This window comes from Gorilla gorilla, chromosome 11 (assembly GCF_029281585.2).
Source record: "Gorilla gorilla gorilla isolate KB3781 chromosome 11, NHGRI_mGorGor1-v2.1_pri, whole genome shotgun sequence".
Lineage (NCBI taxonomy): Eukaryota > Metazoa > Chordata > Mammalia > Primates > Hominidae > Gorilla > Gorilla gorilla.
In genome coordinates, this window is record NC_073235.2 from 88,798,930 (window position 1) to 88,822,654 (window position 23,725).

General features: G+C 36.3%; 1 long non-coding RNA gene and 1 pseudogene across 3 annotated transcripts in view; one reads left to right on the forward strand and one right to left on the reverse strand.

The window, feature by feature from the left end:
• Nucleotides 1–23,725, reverse strand: part of LOC129532138 (uncharacterized) — a 439,616-nt gene that overhangs the window by 334,643 nt on the left and 81,248 nt on the right. The window lies entirely within an intron of this gene.
• LOC101148506 (mediator of RNA polymerase II transcription subunit 28-like) lies at nucleotides 3,105–3,700 on the forward strand (annotated as a pseudogene).

Genomic DNA, 23,725 nt, shown 5'->3' on the forward strand with positions numbered 1-23,725 from the left:
GAAAAAGTCAATTTATAAGAAAAGGAAATGCTAATGAAACAAAAAAGTATGCAGAGGGAAAGAGGGGTGTGAGAAGAACCAGAAAAGTAGATGTTATTGAAGAGGAGAGACGGAGGTAAGTTTGAAGAAAGAAATTGTCAATAATGCCAAGTTCTGTAAAAGGTCAATTATAATGAGGAAGAAAGCCAGTATTATTTGTTGATTACCCATATAAGCAAGTCAGTAAGCTAGATTCTTTACATAATTTATCTCACTGACAATCTTAAACACCTTGAGTTATGTATTCTTTCACTTATCTTGCACCAGGAAAAGTGGCCTCCAAGAATTGTGACTTTCATAATATGCATGAGAATGAGAAATCAAACACAAGTTAACCGGTCCTAAGGCCCTTGTTCTTATAAAAATAAAATAAAAAATAAAACACTTAAGCTTCCCAGAAAGTTAAAATTTTTATTCACTAGTCTAAAATTCTAAATGGGGATGATAAGCTTTCTGGCTTGGACAGTATAAGGCTAGAAACCAATGATGACTGTGTTTGTTTGCCATGAACAAGAATTTAGATATGCACAAAGAGCAATAATTTGTCTCTGATTGGCCCCACAGTTCCAGGCTTCACATGGGAAATGGGAGGCTCAGGTCTGGGCAAATTATAGCCATTTCTACCATGTGGAATGCAACAATGCCATGGTACCTTCTTCACAGACTACTACCACAAGGAAACCAATTATCCACCTCCTCCCTCTCCAGCCACCAATGAATTTTGTGCACCACTGTCAGATTATATTTTCTAAAATTTGTGCCCCTTCATTTTCCAGGCAACTATAAAACAACGTTATGGTTGTTCACTATCTCTGGAAGTTCACATTTCAGAGCTAGGTATTCAAGTCTATTCACAATATTTTCTCAGGTTTATCTTCACCTTTATCATACCCATAGATATTCAGTGAAATTGAACTTGTCTCAGATTTATGCAGACATCCTGAGTTTTCACCTCAATGGTCACTCAGTTTCCCTGTAGCTTCTTATGTAACTCCTACGAATGCTTCAAAGGCCTCCTAAATAACACTTCCTCCTTAAAACAGTTTTTATTTATTCAAAACTGCTACTTATTAACAAAAATAATTTGCATAATCATTATCCAGGTAACATTAAGCGCTTGAGGTGAATATAATTAATTAGTTACAATCATAATCATTGCTTTAATTGCTATATACATATGTATACATTATGGTTTCTTACAGGAAAATACAATGAAAATATTGTATCCTAAATACCCAGTGTTCACATTCCAAACTATATTTCTACTCTGGTATTAAGTGTATTATCTCCAATTAAAAATCATACTGATAATTTAGTTTTGGATTATTAATGTCTTCTTGAATATTTGATTAATGACTCTATACAAGCATGCTTTCTACATAACTCTCAGCATTTGGCAGGACTAAAAGATTCCTACTAACAACTGTTTTCCATTTAAACATTAAAGTTCTAAAACATAACGTTTCAAAGGAGTTTCTATTTCTATAAAATTTATTCTGACCCTGGAAAAACTTCCAGCTATACAAAAAACATAATCTTTATGATAGCTTACTTTCTTCATCTTAAGAAAAGTGTGGAGGAAGAGCAGAGTTGCAACAGGCTGCTTACAGGCTATCCAAGTGAAAGGGTTGATATGAAAGTTGGAGATGTAAGTGCAGAACTTGGAAGTGAACGTGGATCGAGATTTAACTAGATGAATCACTCATACTGAAGGATCATTGAAGCCGTAAGTCAGTAGGACAATTAGTATGGAAGAAAGTATAAATGCTGAAGGAAAATAAAAATTGTCAATACTTGTGGGAGGGAAGAAGAGAGATGACCCATAGAATAACATGATAAAAAGGAGAAACAATGTAACAGAAGGTCATGGCTGACAAGGGAGGAGTCCTGACTGTAATTAGTACACTATTTTCCCCTTTATCTGCAGTTTTGCTTTCTGCATTTTCAGTTACCCACTGCCAACCACAGTTCAGTACAATAAGTGTGTATAGCACAATAAGATATTTGGGGAGAGAGAGACTATAATCACATAACTTTTATTATAGTATATTGTTATAATATTTTGATTTTATTATTAGTTATTGTGGTTAACCTCTTACTGTGTCTAATTTATAAGTTAAACTTTATCATAGGTATGATGTATAAAATATAGTATAGATAAGGTTCACTTCTTTTTGTGGTTTCACGCATATAATGAATGTCTTGGAACATATCCCTTATAAATAAGGAGGGATTACTGTATTTCAAGGACTTTAGAGAAGTGCAGAGAATAAAGTCTCATTGCGCAGTCATCAGTGACAGTGGAGAGAGTTTACAGGAGCAGTGGAAGTGGAATCTAGAGCAGCACAGGCGTAAAGCTGAGTGAGTGGAATACAGGTTACTGTTTGAGGAAGATAAGTGGCAAAAAAAATTTTTAAACATAGCTCAAAGGGAATCTAAAGATAGTTTGGGGGCTTTGTTGTTTTGATGTTTTATTTGCTAAATTATGTTTTTGTTTCATAGCTCTTGTTGTTGGGTTGTTGTATATTCCATTTTTGTTTTGATTAAGCTCTATTTATCTCTTTAAATTCCTTTTATTTTCTTCTTAACTTGCACTTGTCCCCACCACTTTCATATTTATAACATCTCCAAGACTCTTCTTGTTAAGGTTGCTATAATTTCCATGCTATGAAATATCAGAAATCACTTCTCTGTCCCTACCATATTTGAAACTTAAACTGCATTTAAAATAATTGATTATTCCCTCCTTCTTTAAATGCTTTCTTTTCTTGGCTTCTATGACTCAACTTTTTCCTGCTTTCCTTCAACCTTCCTCAACAGACTTCTTTCCTGTCTCTTCCTCCTAGGCTTAACCTCCAACTGTTGATAGTACTCCAGATTTGAACATAAGTCTTCTCACCTCTGTGTTTTCCTTATCTCTGTGAAATCCTGGCTTTAATACCTTCTCTTGGTCAATAACTCTCAAATATGTATTTGTTCTGGACTACTCTCTTGAATGTCAGATTCATATTCAACTGCCTAGTTAACATCTCCACTGACTCTTTAAAAGAAATCTCATTCAAGATATGGCAGCTCCACCAGGTATTATGTTCCCTGTGGAGCCACTGGGTCCCCCACCACCCCCACTGGAACTCCCAATCCAGGCTTTGCTTCTTCAGGAAGCTCCAGGTTCTCTGAGACCTTATGACAGTACCTTGATGGAAAAGTTGAAGTCATATTTTCAGGCTTGCTTTGCTTCTCTGGTGAGTCAGAAGTATGTCAATGGCACCAATCAGGAAGAAATTCAAACTGGTGTTGATCAGTGTATCCAGGAGTTTCTGGATATTGCAAGACAGATAGGATGTTTTTTTCTTCAAAAAGATTGCAATTATCTGTCCAGAAACCAGATAATGCTATCAAAGAGGATTTCTTAGAACTAAGGAATGAATTATAGTGGAAAGACATGCTGGTCCAGAAGAACTTGACATAGTTGGGCATTCACAGCAGGTGCTGGAGGACATCACTGTGCAGCACAGAAAGCTAGCCGACATCCCTCAGGGTTCCTTGGCCTATCTTGAGTAGGCATCTGCCAATATACTTGCACCTCTGAAGCCAACCTGAGCAAAAGGCAAAGCCTGTCAGCATGAGAGTGGCTGGTGTCTGAGACAACTCTATGCAGACACTTTTTGCCACACATCCCTTCTTGTGGACTTGACATTTGGGAAGAACTCTGCCAGAAAATGAGTTGATTTTAGTTTTAGGCTCCCATCTAAAATTTTTTCACTATTTTTATAGCTGTTAATTTCTTGGGTATCTTATAAAAATGTCTCTGGCTTGGGCAACCCAGTAAATTTTTGTATCTTTAGCAAAGTTTTAGAGTATTAGTGTGATATCACTTACACATTTTTTTTATACTTTTTCTACATGTTTTAAAAAACTTTTTAATGACTTTTCATCTTTTTATATATGTTCTCAATTGTTACATTAGTCTGATCTGATGTAAAAATTATAATAGCCTGAGGATGAGGACAATGGATACCCAGTGGAATTTGGGAGCCTTTACTCAGAACCATCCAAGAAAGTGCATTCTTGAAAATCCAGTTTCCAGCCTTGGAATGCAGTGGTGATAGTACTGAGTTGACAACAGACATCTACCATGAATGTAATAGAAAATAACTTATTGCATAATTTTCAATATTATGCACAATGGTAAGATGAGATATGCCTCAAACTTTGTCCCCCTCTCCAACTCATACCTAATTTGAATTTCATTTATGGGTGTAAGCAAAATTAGAACTTTGTCTTGTGTTAAAATGGAAATTTAAAAAGTTTAATAAAATGTCTATGCTACTTTGAATGAATCAATAAGATGTTTTCTTGAAATCAGGTTTTAAAGAAAGGTTAAAGAAACAGAAAATATGAAACTTTAGGTTCCTGAGAGGGATCTATACCACAAAATAAAAACAAGAGGAGATAAAAGAAAAACAAGATTTTGGGAAGATGAACTACAGTTTTGCCCAACGGTAGCCTGAATGGAGTACAGGGAAAATTTTGTCCTACTTCCAAGGTAAAACAAATACAATAATTTAAAGGTATCCTTATTACACTGTCACAATAAACTCATAAGTTTAAAAATGGGTCATTTACAGAGAAATTAAGATTGTGTTTTATAATTAAATTTTTAATCCTTGCAGCATAAAGATAAACTTTACATGATGCTCATGCTGTAAAAGATAATTATGTCTCTATCAGACAAATTTGAATTCCACTTTGCTTTTCTTAACGGTTGGTAGGATTTTTTGTTTTATTTAGAGAAACTTTAAATTGATTTTTATTGATTTTTAATGGTTCCCTCCTCCTCAAAAATAAAAAGCAGTATGATGTTTCTTTCTCAGTTAACTCATTTACCAGCTATTGATTACTTTGAGTCAATAATCTGGCAAGTGATCATGCAATTGGGAAAGCTGATTTCTTCATGTGTTTATCAGGAATATGAAAAAACTGCTGCTAGATTGGACTAGCACACACATAAATCAACAATGTTGAAGTCCCTAATTCCTTTCCGGGGATCTCTTCCAATAAGAGATCCCCGGATATACAAAAGAAATTGTAATCCCCAAAGAAGATACCTAGGCAAAATTGCCTAAATGATACAAAAAACATATGTTGGTAAGGAAAAAGAGAAAAGATTAAGATAAACACCAGAGTTTGCAGAGCAAAATGAGAAGAGCTGAGACTAGTAATCCCCTGTTGATATATGATAGGAAGCACTGGTGCACAGTGCCTTTCAAGATACTGGCACTATGAACTGAATTCATTACAGAACATTATTTACCTGTGCTCTGTCTGTGAAGGTACTATGTCGAAAATAATAATGGAGATAAAAATTTCAATCTTACTGACAGTGCCTACGGATGATGCCATAAGACTGTGCTGGGAACTTCATCTTAAAGTTCTGTTTTCTATTATTATAAATTTTCTAAAAAAAAATACTTTAGTGCTGTTATTTTTCAACTGGTCTCTTGGTGATATTGTAAGAAAGACTGAGTAAAATCTATTCAACTGTTTTGTGTATTTCATCTAGTAAATATTTATTATTCCATGATATTAATCCATAAACATGTCACAGTATTGTTCCCTGTACTGATCAAAATACATTCCTTGGGATTTAGGATTAGATATATTTTGTAAGCACAATAAATAGTAAATTAAAGTTTTAACACAACAAAAAATGAAAAATAGAAGAGTGGTCAAGAAATATACAGTATAAAACATGATAAAGTGTATTAACCTAAGTCACACTCTTAGGTAAAACATCTTTGTTATAAGTATATTTTCACCCCAATTTAATAATGTCACATCAAGAAGACCCCAAAGCCTGCCTAAGGAGCAAGTTTACTTGAATGATTTCTAATGTGTCCCCCAGCCTTCCCTAATTGACATCTTATCTAATGTCTAAAATTTAATATTTGAAATTTTCTTTTTCGGACTAAAACAGTCAAGTTGGTTGTTGAAAATGGTACATTAAGCTTTTTCAGACCTTTCTCCTTTAATGTAGAGCATGTATATGATTCCAGAGTATGGAATAAGTGGAGATTTCTCAGAAACAATATTAAATAAGGAAAATACATGTCTCATAATGATGCCTACAAGTATGATATCATCTAAATAAAGTTTTAAAACACACAGACACACGAACAGCACATGCTGGTTACAGACATATGTAAATGTAATAGCATGTAAACTCAGGAAAAAATACTATTTTAAAAAAGTGAATTTCTCTAAAAAGGAAAGAAAAATACCTATAATGAAGAAATTCAAACAATATAAATAAGACAAATATATTTGAATTTAGTTATTTTTAAATATTCTCTGCTTTAAAATAACAATATATCTGTCTTAAATAATCCACAAGACTTAAGATTCTCTCTTTGCTGTTAATATCAAGGTGTCTTAAGATTTACCTAGTTCTTTTTATAATGTCAAAAATTGCTCTATTTTTCAACAAATATCACTATTGTATTCCATGATACATCTTGTCTTTATTTCTGACATTTAAAAATTCTGAACACTGAGAATTCTGAACACTCAGTACTTGCGTGAGTGTTGAGCACAGAGAGATGCAATCAAATTTCTCATCATTAGTTGACATTCTCTTCTAATGTTTTGAGGAAATTAAAGCCTATCTATAAGCACTGACTGATGAAAGGGAATTATAGCAAGTATTAGAAGATAATTGTGTAAACCATGAGATGCTTATTAATTATCTGATGATGACTTAATACTAACATATATTAGTCTATTTGTATTTAGAAAAAAAGCAGATATAATAAAACCAGCTGCCAACAAGAAAAATATGTGTTCATTATGAGTTTCGGTAACTTGTAAATGTCTATCTGGCAATCTATTAAAATTATATATGTATTATATATATATATATATAAAATAACAAAAGTATTCAAAATACTTAACCAGTATGACATGGGTTTCAGGCAATTAAAAAAGCAGATTGTCCAATCAGAACAGAAGCTGACTATAAACAAAAGGCAAATCACACCCTTCTCTTAAGGGACTAAGAAAAGGTAAAAATAATTATCATTTCCTTACTATATATAGTCCTGCTTTCTCATTTAATAGCAATGCTTCTCAAATTTGGATGTGCATATGAATCAACTAGGAATCTTGGGAAAACGTAGATTCTGATTCATTACATCTGGAGTGGGTTATAAAACACTGTTATCCAAAGTGTGGTCCTCAGACTATTAAAATAGGTGTCATCTGGGAGTTTGTTTGAAACATACAATGTCACGGCCTTTCCCAAACCTACTGAAGAATCATCTACATTTTAATACAATCCCTGAATAATTCATATTTCAAATATTAAAATTAAGAAGCACTGTTCTGACATATAACCTGGTGCTTTTAATTGATCAAAGGCAAATAACGGAATGGGGAAACTTTTAGAGAATAAGAAAGACTCAAGAAATGTAAATCAAATACAACATGTGAAACGTGGTATATGGAGTTTGTTGATAGTAAAGAACTATTGTTAATTCTGTTAAATGTGATAATTGCATGTAAATTATGTAGGAAAAAAACATCAAAATATTAACAATTGTTCAAACTAACCAATGGGTATATGAAGGGTCATACATAAATCTCTCTGTTTTGTGTATGTTTGAATTTCCTCATAATAAAACTTAAACAGTCCCCAAAGATTATTAATTAAATATTGCAGCTTCTGTGAGTCAGGAATTCTGACACACAGCAGCTTAGGGTCTCTCATGAGGTTGTAGTCAGATATTGATGAGACCTGCACTTATGAAAGCTTGACTGGGGTGGTAGGATCCACTCATCACATGGCTACATGACTAGAAAGTTGGTGCTGGCAAGTTGGATCCTCTCCACTTGGGCCTCTCCAGGAACTGTTTGAATATCCTCATGACCTAGTGGCTGGTTTTCTCCAGAGCAAGTAATCTAAGAGATCAAGGCGGGAATTTTAATGTCTTTTATGATCTAACCTTAAAAATCACATCCCATCTCTTCCATTGTATTCTATTGGTCACTTTCTTTCAGAGTGTTCCAATTACTGCAAAGGAGAATAAATTAGAGAGGAGCAAGATTTGAGTCAAGGACACCAATTTTGACCATTTTTTCTACATTTTTTATCGCACTCAAAGATTTTTGGCAAATTACAGAATTTAAAACTAGAAGAATACTTGTCCATCAGATTGGTGACAAAGGGTAATTGCTCTAATAATCTCAAATTTTCAGTGGCTTAATACAATAAAAATTTCTTTTTTACTCAGGCAATATCCATCCAGGTCAGCAAAAGCTGCTTTGTGACCCAGAGCTTTATAGTCTTCTCGGTTCAGCAAATAGAGGAAGGAAGATATATTTACCTGTGGGAATTTTTAAGGGCCAGGACTAAAAGTGGCATATGTTACTTATACCAGATTTCGTTGGCCATAATTCAGTCACATGGACACTTCTAAATGCAAAGAGGCTGTATGACCAGGAAGAAGAAGTTCATTTCTTAAACAACTATCCAGTTTATGTCTTAGGAATCTTCTAATCTGTATGTTTTAATTTATAATGGAAGGATATTGGGATTCAGGGAGATAAAGGTCACATAACGAGTGTCAGTCTGGAACCAGAATTTACATAATTTGACTCCCATTTCAGTTATCTTGTCTTTCTATCAAATGGTGACAATTTGTTCTCACTCCTATTCTATGTTCATGATTTCTTCTTTGTTCTTTAATTGAATTTATTTTAAATTCAAATATGATTTTAGTCAATTTAGGCTACTATAACAAAATGCCATAAACTGAGTAGCTTATTAAAAGCAAAAATTTATTTCTCAGTGTTTTGAATGTTGGGAAGTTTCAGATCAAGGGGCTAGCAGATTTGATGTCTGGCAAGGGCCCACTTCCTCACTGACAGCTGTCCTCTCACACTAACTACACATAGTGCAAATAACAGACAAACAGAGAGCCAAATCATGAGTGAATTCCCATTCACAATTGCTTCAAAGAGAATAAAATACCTAGCAATCCAACTTACAAGGGATGCGAAGGACCTCTTCAAGGAGAACTACAAACCACTGCTCAATGAAAGAAAAGAGGACACAAACAAATGGAAGAACATTCCATGTACATGGGTAGGAAGAATCAATATCATGAAAATGGCTATACTGCCCAATGTAATTCATAGATTCAATGCCATCCCCATCAAGCTACCAATGACTTTCTTCACAGAATTGGAAAAAACTAAGTACATATGGAACCAAAAAAGAGCCCGCATTGCCAAGTCAATCCTAAGCCAAAAGAACAAAGCTGGAGGCATCACACTACCTGACTTCAAACTATACTACAAGGCTACAGTAACCAAAACAGCATGATACTGGTACCAAAACAGAGATATAGACCAATGGAACAGAACAGAGCTCTCAGAAATAACGCCGCATATCTACAACTATCCGATCTTTGAAAAACCTGACAAAAACAAGCAATGGGGAAAGGATTCCCTATTTAATAAATGGTGCTGGGAAAACTGGCTAGCCATATGTAGAAAGCTGAAACTGGATCCCTTCCTTACACCTTATTCAAAAATTAATTCAAGATGGATTAAAGACTTAAATGTTAGACCTAAAACCATAAAAACCCTAAAAGAAAACCTAGGCAATACCATTCAGGACATAGGCATGGGCAAGGACTTCATGTCTAAAACACCAAAAGCAATGGCAACAAAAGACAAAATTGACAAATGGGATCTCATTAAACTCAAGAGCTTCTGTACAGCAAAAGAAACTTCCATCAGAGTGAACAGGCAACCTACAGAATGGGAGAAAATTTTCACAACCTACTCATCTGAAAAAGGGCTAATATCCAGAATCTACAATGAACTCAAACAAATTTACGAGAAAAAAACAAACAACCCCATCAAAAACTGGGCGAAGGATATGAACAGACACTTCTCACAAGACATTTATGCAGCCAAAAAACACATGAAAAAATGCTCACCATCACTGGCCATCAGAGAAAGGCAAATCAAAACCACAATGAGATACCATCTCACACCAGTTAGAATGGCGATCATTAAAAAGTCAGGAAACAACAGGTGCTGGAGAGGATGTGAAGAAATAGGAACACTTTTACACTGTTGGTGGGACTGTAAACTAGTTCAACCATTGTGGAAGACAGTGTGGCGATTCCTCAGGGCTAGAACTAGAAATACCATTTGACCTAGCCATCCCATTACTGGGTATATACCCAAAGGATTGTAAATCATGCTGCTATAAAGACACATGCACACGTATGTTTACTGCGGCACTATTCACAATAGCAAAGACTTGGAACCAACCCAAATGTCCAACAATAATAGACTGGATTAAGAAAATGTGGCACATATACACCGTGGAATACTATGCAGCCATAAAAAAGGATGAGTTCATGTCCTTTGTAGGGACATGGATGAAGCTGGAAACCATCATTCTCAGCAAACTATCGCAAGGACAAAAAACCAAACACCGCATGTTCTCACTCATAGGTGGGAACTGAACAATGAGAACACATGGACACAGGAAGGGGAACATCACACACCAGGGACTATTGTGGGGTGGGGGGAGGGAGGAGGGATAGCATTGGGAGATATACCTAATGCTAAATCACGAGTTGATGGGTGAAGCACACCAACATGGCACATGTATACATATGTAACAAACCTGCATGTTGTGCACATGTACCCTACAACTTAAAGTATAATAATAATAAAAAAAACATTTTAGGGACAAATGAGAATATTGTTAATTAAATTTCCTGAGTGTGATAATACTGCAATTTTGTAGGGGCATGTCTTTTTTCAAATATGCTGATATATTTAGGGGTGAAGTGTCATAACATCTCCAACTTTCACATAGTTCAGGGGTGGAAGTATTAATATATGTAGATGAAAAGCAGATGTGGGAAAATGGTAATAGTTGTTGAATTTAGTTGAAGGGTACATAATTGTTCATTATATAGTTTTTGCTATTTTCTCTAGGTTTATAACTTTTCAAAATTAAATTAAAAAAATAAAATTATATTTAAAAAAAAAAGAGTGAGGGAGTCTCTCTCAAGCCTGTTTTATAAGGGCACTAGTCCCATTCATGAGAGTTCTGGCTCTATTACCTAATCAACTCCTAAAGGCCCCGTCTCCTAATACATCACCTTGAGGATGAGGATTTCAACATAGGAGTTTCGGGGGAATATAAACATTCAGATAATACCAAATACTAAAATGGATTCAAAGCTGAAAAATAAAAATTAAGCTGTTGCCAAATTATACAACCAAACATTACTTGAAAGTCAAATTTATTAAGGGTTCAGATGGATACCATGTAAACTATAACTTCACAAAACATACAAAGTGTCTTAAACTATTTCCCTTAAATAAGAAGTGATAAATTAATGGTTTTTAATTTTATGTGCAAAGACAATTCAGTCATGAAAAACCTAGCATTTGGTATTGACTTGTATGCCACTGCTATACATTTTCTTATTTTCTCACAAACATCAGACTTTCTTAATTAAACAAATATATCATCTCTACCTTGTGATTACAATTCAACAATTAAAACCATGGAATTAAAAGAAACAACATTTATTTTAGAGCTTGTAGAGTTGTTTATCTTGCCAAATTACTAGGGAAAACAGGCTCCCCACAGTTCATATGCTGTTTATGAAGGTTATATTGTATAATTTATCACTAGATAAAACACGACAGGCAAGTTCAAAGAAAGTAATGGCATTTTCACTTTGAGCTTGATGAAGCATATATAACAGCAAAACATTATCCTTGTCTCTATTTCATGGTACGGGAACATGCACTTTCTCTCACCTTAGGCTCCAGTTAACTTTACTGTTAATAACTTCAGTATATACCTAACATTGTTTTTGTTTATTTTCCCACATCACCTATATACATATAAATCTACTTCACATTTTCTTCTACTGCCTTTGCTTAAATATGTATCACTGTGTGGTTTACCATTCTTTCAACTTTTCTTTTGCAGTTCCCATTCTTAGACTTCATAACACATGGTACATATGGTCTATGTTCTGCTTAAGAAGGTTTATCCCCTTCTTTCATATTTAAGATTTTGCCTTGTCCTCATGAAATAAACAGATTTCTACCCTGAATGAAGTTAAATGCTCATAATTCAAAGATAAATTGTCTGTGCTGGCCTACAAATTGACCATGTACACAAAATGTACCTGTTCACAACTCAGATCATACAGATATGTAACTAAAGATGAGGTGATCATAATCTCCAGGAAATTACAATTTGATATAAAAGCCCTACCCTAAACTCAGCCTTCTGGAGATGACAAAGGCTTTGAAAGTTAAGTCTAACATTTCTCATTATTTCCTGTGACCTGGAGACCAACTCAGTATAATATTTGGGTTTGATTCACCAATACCTTACATTTCAAAAGGCATAATAAATAGCTGAAATTGCCTTGAATTCTAGAAAAGTCCAGGAACATAAATTATAAGGCAAAGGCTATTTAGAAAACCTAGGAGGTAATATGATGAGGGGTAAATAGAGCATATAGATCAGTTCAAATTCAAACAATATCTTAGAAATAAGTAGATTTAATCATCTGAGGAAGAACAATCTTTTTTTTTTTTACTATAATACTTTAAGTTTTAGGGTACATGTGCACATTGTGTGGGTTAGTTACATACGTATACATGTGCCATGCTGGTGTGCTGCACCCACTAACTCGTCATCTAGCATTAGGTATATCTCCCAATGCTATCCCTCCCCCCTTCCCCCACCCAACAACAGTCCCCAGAGTGTGATGTTCCCCTTCCTGTGTCCATGTGATCTCATTGTTCAATTCCCACCTATGAGTGAGAACATGCGGTGTTTGGATTTTATTCTTGCGATAGTTTACTGAGAATGATGGTTTCCAATTTCATCCATGTCCCTACAAAGGACATGAACTCATCATTTTTTATGGCTGCACAGTATTCCATGGTGTATATGTGCCACATTTTCTTAATCCAGTCTATCATTGTTGGACATTTAGGTTGGTTCCAAGTCTTTGCTATTGTGAATAATGCTGCAATAAACATATGTGTGCATGTGTCTTTATAGCAGCATGATTTATAGTCCTTTGGGTATATACCCAGTAATGGGATGGCTAGGTCAAATGGTATTTCCAGTTCTAGATCCCTGAGGAATCGCCACACCGACTTCAACAATGGTTGAACTAGTTTACAGTCCCACCAACAGTGTAAAAGTGTTCCTATTTCTTCACATCCTCTCCAGCACCTGTTGTTTCCTGACTTTTGAATGATTGCCATTCTAACTGGTGTGAGATGGTATCTCATTGTGGTTTTGATTTGCATTTCTCTGATGGCCAGTGATGGTGAGCATTTTTTCATGTGTTTTTTGGCTGCATAAATGTCTTCTTTTGAGAAATGACTGTTCATGTCCTTGGCCCATTTTTTGATGAGGTTGTTTTTTTCTTGTAAATTTGTTTGTGTTCATTGTAGATTCTGGATATTAGCCCTTTGTCAGATGAGTAGGTTGCAAAAATTTTCCCCCATTTTGTAGGTTGCCTGTTCACTCTGATGGTAGTTTCTTTTGCTGTGCAGAAGCTCTTGAGTTTAATGAGATCCCATTTGTCAATTTTGTCTTTTGTTGCCATTGCTTTTGGTGTTTTAGACATGAAGTCCTTGCCCATGCCTATGTCCTGAATGGTAATGCCTAGGTTTTCATCTAGGGTTCTTATGGTTTTAGGTCTAACGTTTAAGTCTTTAATCCATCTTGAATTGATTTTTGTATAAGGTGTAAGGAAGGGATCCAGTTTCAGCTTTCTATGTACGGCTAGCCAGTTTTCCTAGCACCATTTATTAAATAGGGAATCCTTTCCCCATTGCTTGTTTTTGTCAGGTTTGTCAAAGATCAGATAGTTGTAGATATGACGCATTACTTCTGAGGGCTCTGTTCTGTTCCATTGATCTATATCTCTCTTTTGGTACCAGCACCATGCTGTTTTGGTTACTGTAGCCTTGTAGTATAGTTTGAAGTCAGGTAGTGTGATGCCTCCAGCTTTGTTCTAAGCTTCATAAGTGAAGGAGAAATAAAATACTTTACAGACAAGCAAATGCTGAGAGATTTTGTCACCACCAGGCCTGCCCTACAAGAGCTCCTGAAGGAAGCGCTAAACATGGAAAGGAATAACCGATACCAGCCGCTGCAAAATCATGCCAAAATGTAAAGACCATCGAGACTAGGAAGAAACTGCATCCACTAACGAGCAAAATAACCAGCTAACATCATAATGACAGGATCAAATTCACACATAACACTATTAACTTTAAAGGTAAATGGACTAAATGCTCCAATTAAAAGACACAGACTGGCAAGTTGGATAAAGAGTCAAGACCCATCAGTGTGCTGTATTCAGGAAACCCATCTCACGTGCAGAGACACACATAGGCTCAAAATAAAAGGATGGAGGAAGATCTACCAAGCAAATGGAAAACAAAAAAAGGCAGGGGTTGCAATCTTAGTCTTGGATATAACAGACTTTAAACCAACAAAGATCAAAAGAGACAAAGAAGGCCATTACATAATGGTAAAGGGATCTTGGGAGAGTGTATGTGTCAAGGAATGTATCCATTTCTTCTAGATTTTCTAGTTTATTTGCGTAGAGGTGTTTGTAGTATTCTCTGATGGTAGTTTGTATTTCTGTGGGATCGGTGGTGATATCCCCTTTATCATTTTTTATTGTGTCTATTTGATTCTTCTCTCTTTTTTTCTTTATTAGTCTTGCTAGTGGTCTATCAATTTTGTTGATCCTTTCAAAAAACCAGCTCCTGGATTCATTGATTTTTTGAAGGGTTTTTTGTGTCTCTATTCCCTTCAGTTCTGCTCTGATTTTAGTTATTTCTTGCCTTCTGCTAGCTTTTGAATGTGTTTGCTCTTGCTTTTCTAGTTCTTTTAATTGTGATGTTAGGGTGTCAATTTTGGATCTTTCCTGCTTTCTCTTGTGGGCATTTAGTGCTATAAATTTCCCTCTACACACTGCTTTGAATGTGTCCCAGAGATTCTGGTATGTTGTGTCTTTGTTCTCGTTGGTTTCAAAGAACAACTTTATTTCTGCCTTCATTTCGTTATGTACCCAGTAGTCATTCAGGAGCAGGTTGTTCAGTTTCCATGTAGTTGAGCTGCTTTGAGTGAGATTTTTAATCCTGAGTTCTAGTTTGATTGCACTGTGGTCTGAGAGATAGTTTGTTATAATTTCTGTTCTTTTACATTTGCTGAGGAGAGCTTTACTTCCAACTATGTGGTCAATTTTGGAATAGGTGTGGTGTGGTGCTGAAAAAAATGTATATTCTGTTGATTTGGGGTGGAGAGTTCTGTAGATGTCTCTTAGGTCCACTTGGTGCAGAGCTGAGTTCAATTCGTGGGTATCCTTGTTGACTTTCTGTCTCGTTGATCTGTCTAATGTTGACAGTGGGGTGTTAAAGTCTCCCATTATTAATGTGTGGGAGTCTAAGTCTCTTTGTAGGTCACTCAGGACTTGCTTTATGAATCTGGGTGCTCCTGTATTGGGTGCATATATATTTAGGATAGTTAGCTCCTCTTGTTGAATTGATCCCTTTACCATTATGTAATGGCCTTCTTTGTCTCTTTTGATCTTTGTTGGTTTAAAGTCTGTTTTATCAGAGACTAGGATTGCAACCCCTGCCTTTTTTTGTTTTCCATTTGCTTGGTAGATCTTCCTCCATCCTTTTATTTTGAGCCTATGTGTGTCTCTGCACGTGACATGGGTTTCCTGAATACAGCACACTGATGGGTCTTGACTCTTTATCCAACTTGCCAGTCTGTGTCTTTTAATTGGAGAATTTAGTCCATTTACATTTAAAGTTAATATTGTTATGTGTGAATTTGATCCTGTCATTATGATGTTAGCTGGTGATTTTGCTCATTAGTTGATGCAGTTTCTTCCTAGTCTCGATGGTCTTTACATTTTGGCATGATTTTGCAGCGGCTGGTACCAGTTGTTCCTTTCCATGTTTAGTGCTTCCTTCAGGAGCTCTTTTAGGGCAGGCCTGGTGGTGACAAAATCTCTCAGCATTTGCTTGTCTGTAAAGTATTTTATTCCTCCTTCACTTATGAAGCTTAGTTTGGCTGGATATGAAATTCTGGGTTGAAAATTCTTTTCTTTAAGAATGTTGAATATTGGCCCCCACTCTCTTCTGGCTTGTAGGGTTTCTGCCGAGAAATCCGCTGTTAGTCTGATGGGCTTCCCTTTGAGGGTAACCCGACCTTTCTCTCTGGCTGCCCTTAACATTCTTTCCTTCATTTCAACTTTGGTGAATCTGACAATTATGTGTCTTGGAGTTGCTCTTCTCGAGGAGTATCTTTGTGGCGTTCTCTGTATTTCCTGAATCTGAATGTTGGCCTGCCTTGCTAGATTGGGGAAGTTCTCCTGGATAATATCCTGCAGAGTGTTTTCCAACTTGGTTCCATTCTCCGCATCACTTTCAGGTACACCAATCAGACGTAGATTTGGTCTTTTCACATAGTCCCATATTTCTTGGAGGCTTTGCTCATTTCTTTTTATTCTTTTTTCTCTAGACTTCCCTTCTCGCTTCATTTCATTCATTTCATCTTCCATTGCTGATACCCTTTCTTCCAGTTGATCGCATCGGCTCCTGAGGCTTCTGCATTCTTCACATAGTTCTCGAGCCTTGGTTTTCAGCTCCATCAGCTCCTTTAAGCACTTCTCTGTATTGATTATTCTAGTTATACATTCTTCTAAATTTGTTTCAAAGTTTTCAACTTCTTTGCCTTTGGTTTGAATGTCCTCCCACAGCTCAGAGTAATTTGATCGTCTGAAGCCTTCTTCTCTCAGCTCGTCAAAATCATTCTCCATCCAGCTTTGTTCCATTGCTGGTGAGGAACTGTGTTCCTTTGGAGGAGGAGAGGAGCTCTGCGTTTTAGAGTTTCCAGTTTTTCTGTTCTGTTTTTTCCCCATCTTTGTGGTTTTATCTACTTTTGGTCTTTGATGATGGTGATGTACAGATGGGTTTTTGGTGTGGATGTCCTTTCTGTTTGTTAGTTTTCCTTCTAACAGACAGGACCCTCAGCTGCAGGTCTGTTGGAATACCCTGCCGTGTGAGGTGTCAGTGTGCCCCTGCTGGGGGGTGCCTCCCAGTTAGGCTGCTCGGGGGTCAGGGGTCAGGGACCCACTCGAGGAGGCAGTCTGCCCGTTCTCAGATCTCCAGCTGCGTGCTGGGAGAACCACTGCTCTCTTCAAAGCTGTCAGACAGGGACATTTAAGTCTGCAGAGGTTACTGCTGTCTTTTTGTTTGTCTGTGCCCTGCCCCCAGAGGTGGAGCCTACAGAGGCAGGCAAGCCTCCTTGAGCTGTGGTGGGCTCCACCCAGTTCGAGCTTCCCGGCTGCTTTGTTTACCTAAGCAAGCCTGGGCAATGGCGGGTGCCCCTCCCCCAGCCTCGCTGCCGCCTTGCAGTTTGATCTGAGACTGCTGTGCTAGCAATCAGCGAGATTCCGTGGGCGTAGGACCCTCCGAGCCAGGTGTGGGATATAGTCTCGTGGTGCGCCGTTTTTTAAGCCGGTCTGAAAAGCGCAATATTCGGGTGGGAGTGACCCGATTTTCCAGGTGCGTCCGTCACCCCTTTCTTTGACTCGGAAAGGGAACTCCCTGACCCCTTGTGCTTCCCAGGTGAGGCAATGCCTCGCCCTGCTTGGGCTCGCGCACTGTGCGCGCAACCACTGGCCTGCGCCCACTGTCTGGCACTCCCTAGTGAGATGAACCCGGTACCTCAGATGGAAATGCAGAAATCACCCGTCTTCTGCATTGCTCACGCTGGGAGCTGTAGACCGGAGCTGTTCCTATTCGGCCATCTTGGCTCCTCCCCCTCCGTGCCACAATTTCTTAATCCAGTCTACTATTATTGGACATTTGGGTTGGTTCCAAGTCTTTGCTATTGAGAATAGTGCTGCAATAAACATACATGTGCATGTGTCTTTATAGCAGCATGATTTATAATCCGTTGGGTATATACCCAGTAATGGGATGGCTGGGTCAAATGGTATTTCTAGTTCTAGATCCTTGAGGAATCACCACACTGTCTTCCACAATGGTTGAACTAGTTTACAGTCCCACCAACAGTGTAAAAGTGTTCCTATTTCTCCACATCCTCTCCAGCACCTGTTGTTTCCTGACTTTTGAATGATTGCCATTCTAACTGGTGTGAGATGGTATCTCATTGTGGTTTTGATTTGCATTTCTCTGATGGCCAGTGATGATGAGCATTTTTTCATGTGTCTTTTGGCTGCATAAATGTCTTCTTGTGAGAAGTGTCTGTTCATATCCTTCACCCACTTGTTGATGGGGTTGACTTTTTCTTGTAAATTTGTTTGAGTTCTTTGTAGATTCTGGATATTAGCCCCTTGTCAGATGGGTGGATTGCAAAAATTTTCTCCCATTCTGTAGGTTGCCTGTTCACTCTGATGGTAGTTTCTTTTGCTGTGCAGAAGCTCTTTAGTTTAATTAGATCCCATTTGTCAATTTTGGCTTTTGTTGCCACTGCTTTTGTTGTTTTAGACATGAACTCCTTGCCCATGCCTATGTCCTGAATGGTATTGCCTAGGTTTTCTTTTAGGGTTTTTATGGTTTTAGGTCTAACATTTAAGTCTTTAATCCATCTTGAATTAATTTTTGAATAAGGTGTAAGGAAGGGATCCAGTTTCAGCTTTCTACATATGGCTAGCCAGTTTTCCCAGCACCATTTATTAAATAGGGAATCCTTTCTCCATTTCTTGTTTTTGTCAGGTTTGTCAAAGATCAGATGGTTGTAGATGTGTGGTATTATTTCTGAGGGCTCTGTTCTGTTCCATTGGTCCATATCTCTGTTTTGGTACCAGTACTATGCTGTTTTGGTTACTGTAGCCTCCTAGTATAGTTTGAAGTCAGGTAGCATGACGCCTCCAGCTTTGTTCTTTTGGCTTAGGATTGTCTTGGCAACGCAGGCCCTTTTTTGGTTCCATATGAACTTTAAAGTAGTTTTTTCCAGTTCTGTGAAGAAAGTCATTGGTAGCTTGATGGGGATGGCATTGAATCTATAAATTACCTTGAGCAGTATGGCCATTTTCACGGTATTGATTCTTCCTACCCATGAGCATGGAATGTGCTTCCATTTGTTTTTGTCCTCTTTTATTTCGTTGAGCAGTGGTTTGTATTTCTCCTTGAAGAGTTCCTTCACATCCCTTGTAAGTTGGATTCCTAGGTATTTTATTCTCTTTGAAGCAATTGTGAATGGGAGTTCACTCATGAATTGGCTCTCTGTTTTTATGTTATTGGTGTATAAGAATGCTTGTGATTTTTGCACATCGATTTTGTATCCTGAGACTTTGCTGAAGTTGCTTATCAGCTTAAGGAGATTTTGGGCTGAGACAATGGGGTTTTCTAGATATACAATCATGTCATCTGCAAACAGGGACAATTTGACTTCCTCTTTTCCCAGTTGAATACCCTTTATTTCTTTCTCCTGCCTAATTGCCCTGGCCAGAACTTCCAACACTATGTTGAATAGGAGTGGTGAGAGAGGGCATCCCTGTCTTGTGCCAGTTTTCAAAGGGAATGCTTCCAGTTTTTGCCCATTCAGTATGATATTGGCTGTGGGTTTGTCATAAATAGCTCTTATTATTTTGAGATACATCCCATCAATACCTAATTTGTTGAGAGTTTTTAGCATGAAGCACTGTTGAATTTTGTCAAAGGCCTTTTCTGCATCTATTGAGACAATCATGTGGTTTTTGTCTTTGGTTCTGTTTATATGCTGGATTACGTTTATTGACTTGCATATGTTGAACCAGCCTTGCATCCCAGGGATGAAGCCCACTTGATCATGGTGGATAAGCTTTTTGATGTGCGGCTGTATTCGGTTTGCCAGTATTTTATTGAGGACTTTTGCATCAATGTTCATCAGGGATATTGGTCTAAAATTCTCTTTTTTTGTTGTGTCTGTCAGGCTTTGGTATCAGGATGATGCTGGCCTCATAAAATGAGTTAGGGAGGATTCCCTCTTTTTCTATTGATTGGAATAGTTTCAGAAGGAATGGTACCAGCTCCTCCTTGTACCTCTGGTAGAAATTGGTTGTCAATCTGTCTGGTCCTGGACTTTTTTTGGTTGGTAGGCTATTAATTATTGCTTCAATTTCAGAGCCTGTTATTGGTCTATTCAGGGATTCAACTTCTTCCTGGTTTAGTCTTGGGAGGGTGTATGTGTCCACGAATTTATCCATTTGTTCTAGATTTTCTAGTTTATTTGCGTAGAGGTGTTTATAGTATTCTCTAATGGTAGTTTGTATCTCTTTGGGATCTGTGGTGATATCGCCTTTATCATTTTTTATTGTGTCTATTCGACTCTTCCCTCTTTTCTTCTTTATTAGTCTTGCTAGCGGTCTATCAATTTTGTTGATCTTTTCAAAAAACCAGCTCCTGGATTCGTTGATTTTTTGAAGGGTTTTTTGTGTTTCTATCTCCCTCAGTTCTGCTCTGATCTTAGTTATTTCTTGCCTTCTGCTAGATTTTCAGTGTGTTTGCTCTTGCTTCTCTAGTTCTTTTAATTGTGATGTTAGGGTGTCAATTTTAGATCTTTCCTGCTTTCTCTTGTGGGCATTTAGTGCTATAAATTTCCCTCTGCGCACTGCTTTAAATGTGTCCCAGAGATTCTGGTATGTTCACAACATAATGTTTCTAAGTTTTATCCATGTTGTAGCATAAATCAGTACTTATTACATTTTATGACTAAACAGTATTCCATTGGATGGATATACCATATTTCAGTTATCCATTCATTTGTTGATGGGCATTTTGGTTCTTTCCCCCGTTCGTTGTGACAAATGATGTTGTTATGAACACTAGTGTACACGTTTTTGTTTGAACACCTGTTTTTAATTCTTTGAGTATATATCTAGGAGAAAACTTGCCAGATCACACCATAATTCTATATATAACTTTTTGAGCACCTGTCAAACAGTTCTGCATGATGGCTTCCCCACTTTCCATTCTCATCAGCAATGCACAAGAGGTTTGACTTTTTCACATCCTTTCCAACATTTTTTTTCTTTTTTCTTTTTCTCTTTTTTTTTTTTTTTGGTTATAGTTGTCCTAAAGGTGGGAAGTGGTATCTTATTGAGGTTTGGTTTGCATTTATTTAATGATTAATGATGTTGAGCATGTTTTCACATGCTTATTAGCCATTTGTATATCTTCTCTGGAGGAATGTGAGCTCTGATCCTTGGCCCATTTTTCAATTGGGTCATTTATTTTGTTATTGTTGAGTGGGAAGAATTCTTTATATATTCTGGATACTGGACTCTTATCAGACATATGCTTTGCAAATATTTCTTTCATTCTGTGAGGTATTTTTTTAAACTTTATTGATAATGACCTTTGTTGAAAGAAAAAATAATAATTTTGGTAAAGTTCAATTTCTCTATTTTGAAATATTACATTTGCTAAATAAAATAATAATAATTTTGTCCAACAGAATATAAACAAAGATATTTAACTGATCAAAAAAATTGAAATTATCCATAGCAATGCATATTACTGAAAAGTTCCCATATGAGTTATGTCTGAGCATGTTTATTTATATCAAATCTTCTTTCAATGCTGGCTAATTTAAACTTGACATTTGGCTGCTATCATGCTTTAAATTAATTATTTGGATTAATAATAATTTACATAATGGAGACATTTCTATTATATGAGAAGTTTCCATTTCATTAAAAATAATATTTTTTTCTGTAAACACCCAATAAGCTTATTTTTTAAGCTAAATGCTTAGGTTTAAGACAAGATTTCTCTCTGAACCCCATTAACAATTTTTTTTCAAAAATGCATTACAAAGCTATTATTTTATGTTAAAGACTACCTATGCCAGTGAGTAGTTGTTCCTCACTACCTCATCATAAAGCTAGTCATAAAATCTGAATTTTAGCTAGACCCACAAACACTCAGAAGAAAGAAGATTTTCACAAACTCTGTTGCAGTTAAAGGCAGCTGTGTGAATAAGAAGTGGCCAAATAATATAAAGTATTCTTAGCAAATCATTCTTAATAGAAATTAAGAATCATTCTCAATAGAAAGCTACACATGTTCTTTATCCCTTCTTTCTCACTTTACCCCTTCCTGTTGTCTAGAATGCAGATGAGATATCTGGAGCTGGGGTAATATTATTCAATCATGGGGGGATATTGGAAATGCAGAAAGGACACAATATTGAAGGGAAATATAGAAAAAACACAATATCAACTCCAACATTATGAGAGGACTACACCAGTCCTGTATCATCTACTTCCAGACATTTGTGTGAGACAGAAATACATACTATCTTGTTTAAGCCACTATTATTTTGGATTTTTCTGCTGACTGCAAATGAATATAAAATACACTTCCATTTCTGGCTACCACTCAGCCCCATCCCACCATCAATAACAATTTACTTATAAAGTCCCAAGCCAGTACAAATTTTTTTTTTTTTTTTGCCAGTACAAATTTAAACTCTGAAACAATTCTACTTGGAAAGTAAACTTTTCAGAGGTACTTCTATTCCTGTGTACAATATTTTACTTCTGATAATTGAATGTTAATAACTATAAGAATGTAAATAGTGATCATTTTTTATCCTTCATTAACAAAAGTAATCAACATGCAGTTGTTAATAAGATATAGTCTAACCTTAATTTTAGTTTTCCTAAGCTTCAATACCTATGAAACCTTTTGTAATCAGAATATGTCTTCAAGAATTTGAATGGGACAAGATTTTCTCATAATTCTGGCAGATGGTTTTATATGATTAACTGCAGCAAATATAGCCTACTGGTTTGAAGGCTTACCAATGGAGAAATGGTCTCACAGGAAGCTTTTTGATAAGTGAAATATAGTCTCTATGATGTGACAATTTAGGAGAATACAAAAACCTTTCTTACAAATTCAGTCATGAAGAAAAATGAAGAAAAGATTAGTAGTTACTATTCACAGACATAGCTCTAAAATATAACAAATGCAAGCATATTTATCAGTCCTGCAAATAATTTTTTATAGTTCCATCTGTTTGTTCATTTACTTACTTATCAAAAGCAACAAAAATCAGTTATATTCCTAAGGAATAAGAAGGAATAAGAAATATTCCTTTGAAATAAGGAAGTTCTAATATCAGTTATGATGCAGAAAATAGGATAAAAGTTAATCAAGAAAATTTATAATAGAGTTTTTTATTATAAGGAAATATTATACTTCTTCATCTCTGAATATAGTATCACTATTACTAAGAGCCTTAAATATGAATTTTAGAAGCAATAATGCAACTTATGCTTTTATAATCCAGAACAGAAACTTAAACATTTTGGAAAAAGAATCTTACTTATATGTTTCTAGTAGTAATGCTATGTAGTAAGTATTAGCACACTTAGAAGCTTGTGATCAGACTTTATTTAGAAATGCCACTGTTACAGATGTCAATGCTTAGATTCCCCCAGACTCCAACTATGCTTCTTCAGTGCTGTGGTAACTCAGCAGAATAGCTGTCTCAATTGAGTAAGCTCTTTAAAGGTAAAGAATCATTAACATTTCCAGCGTCAAGTTGTTAACTTGCCAAATTTTA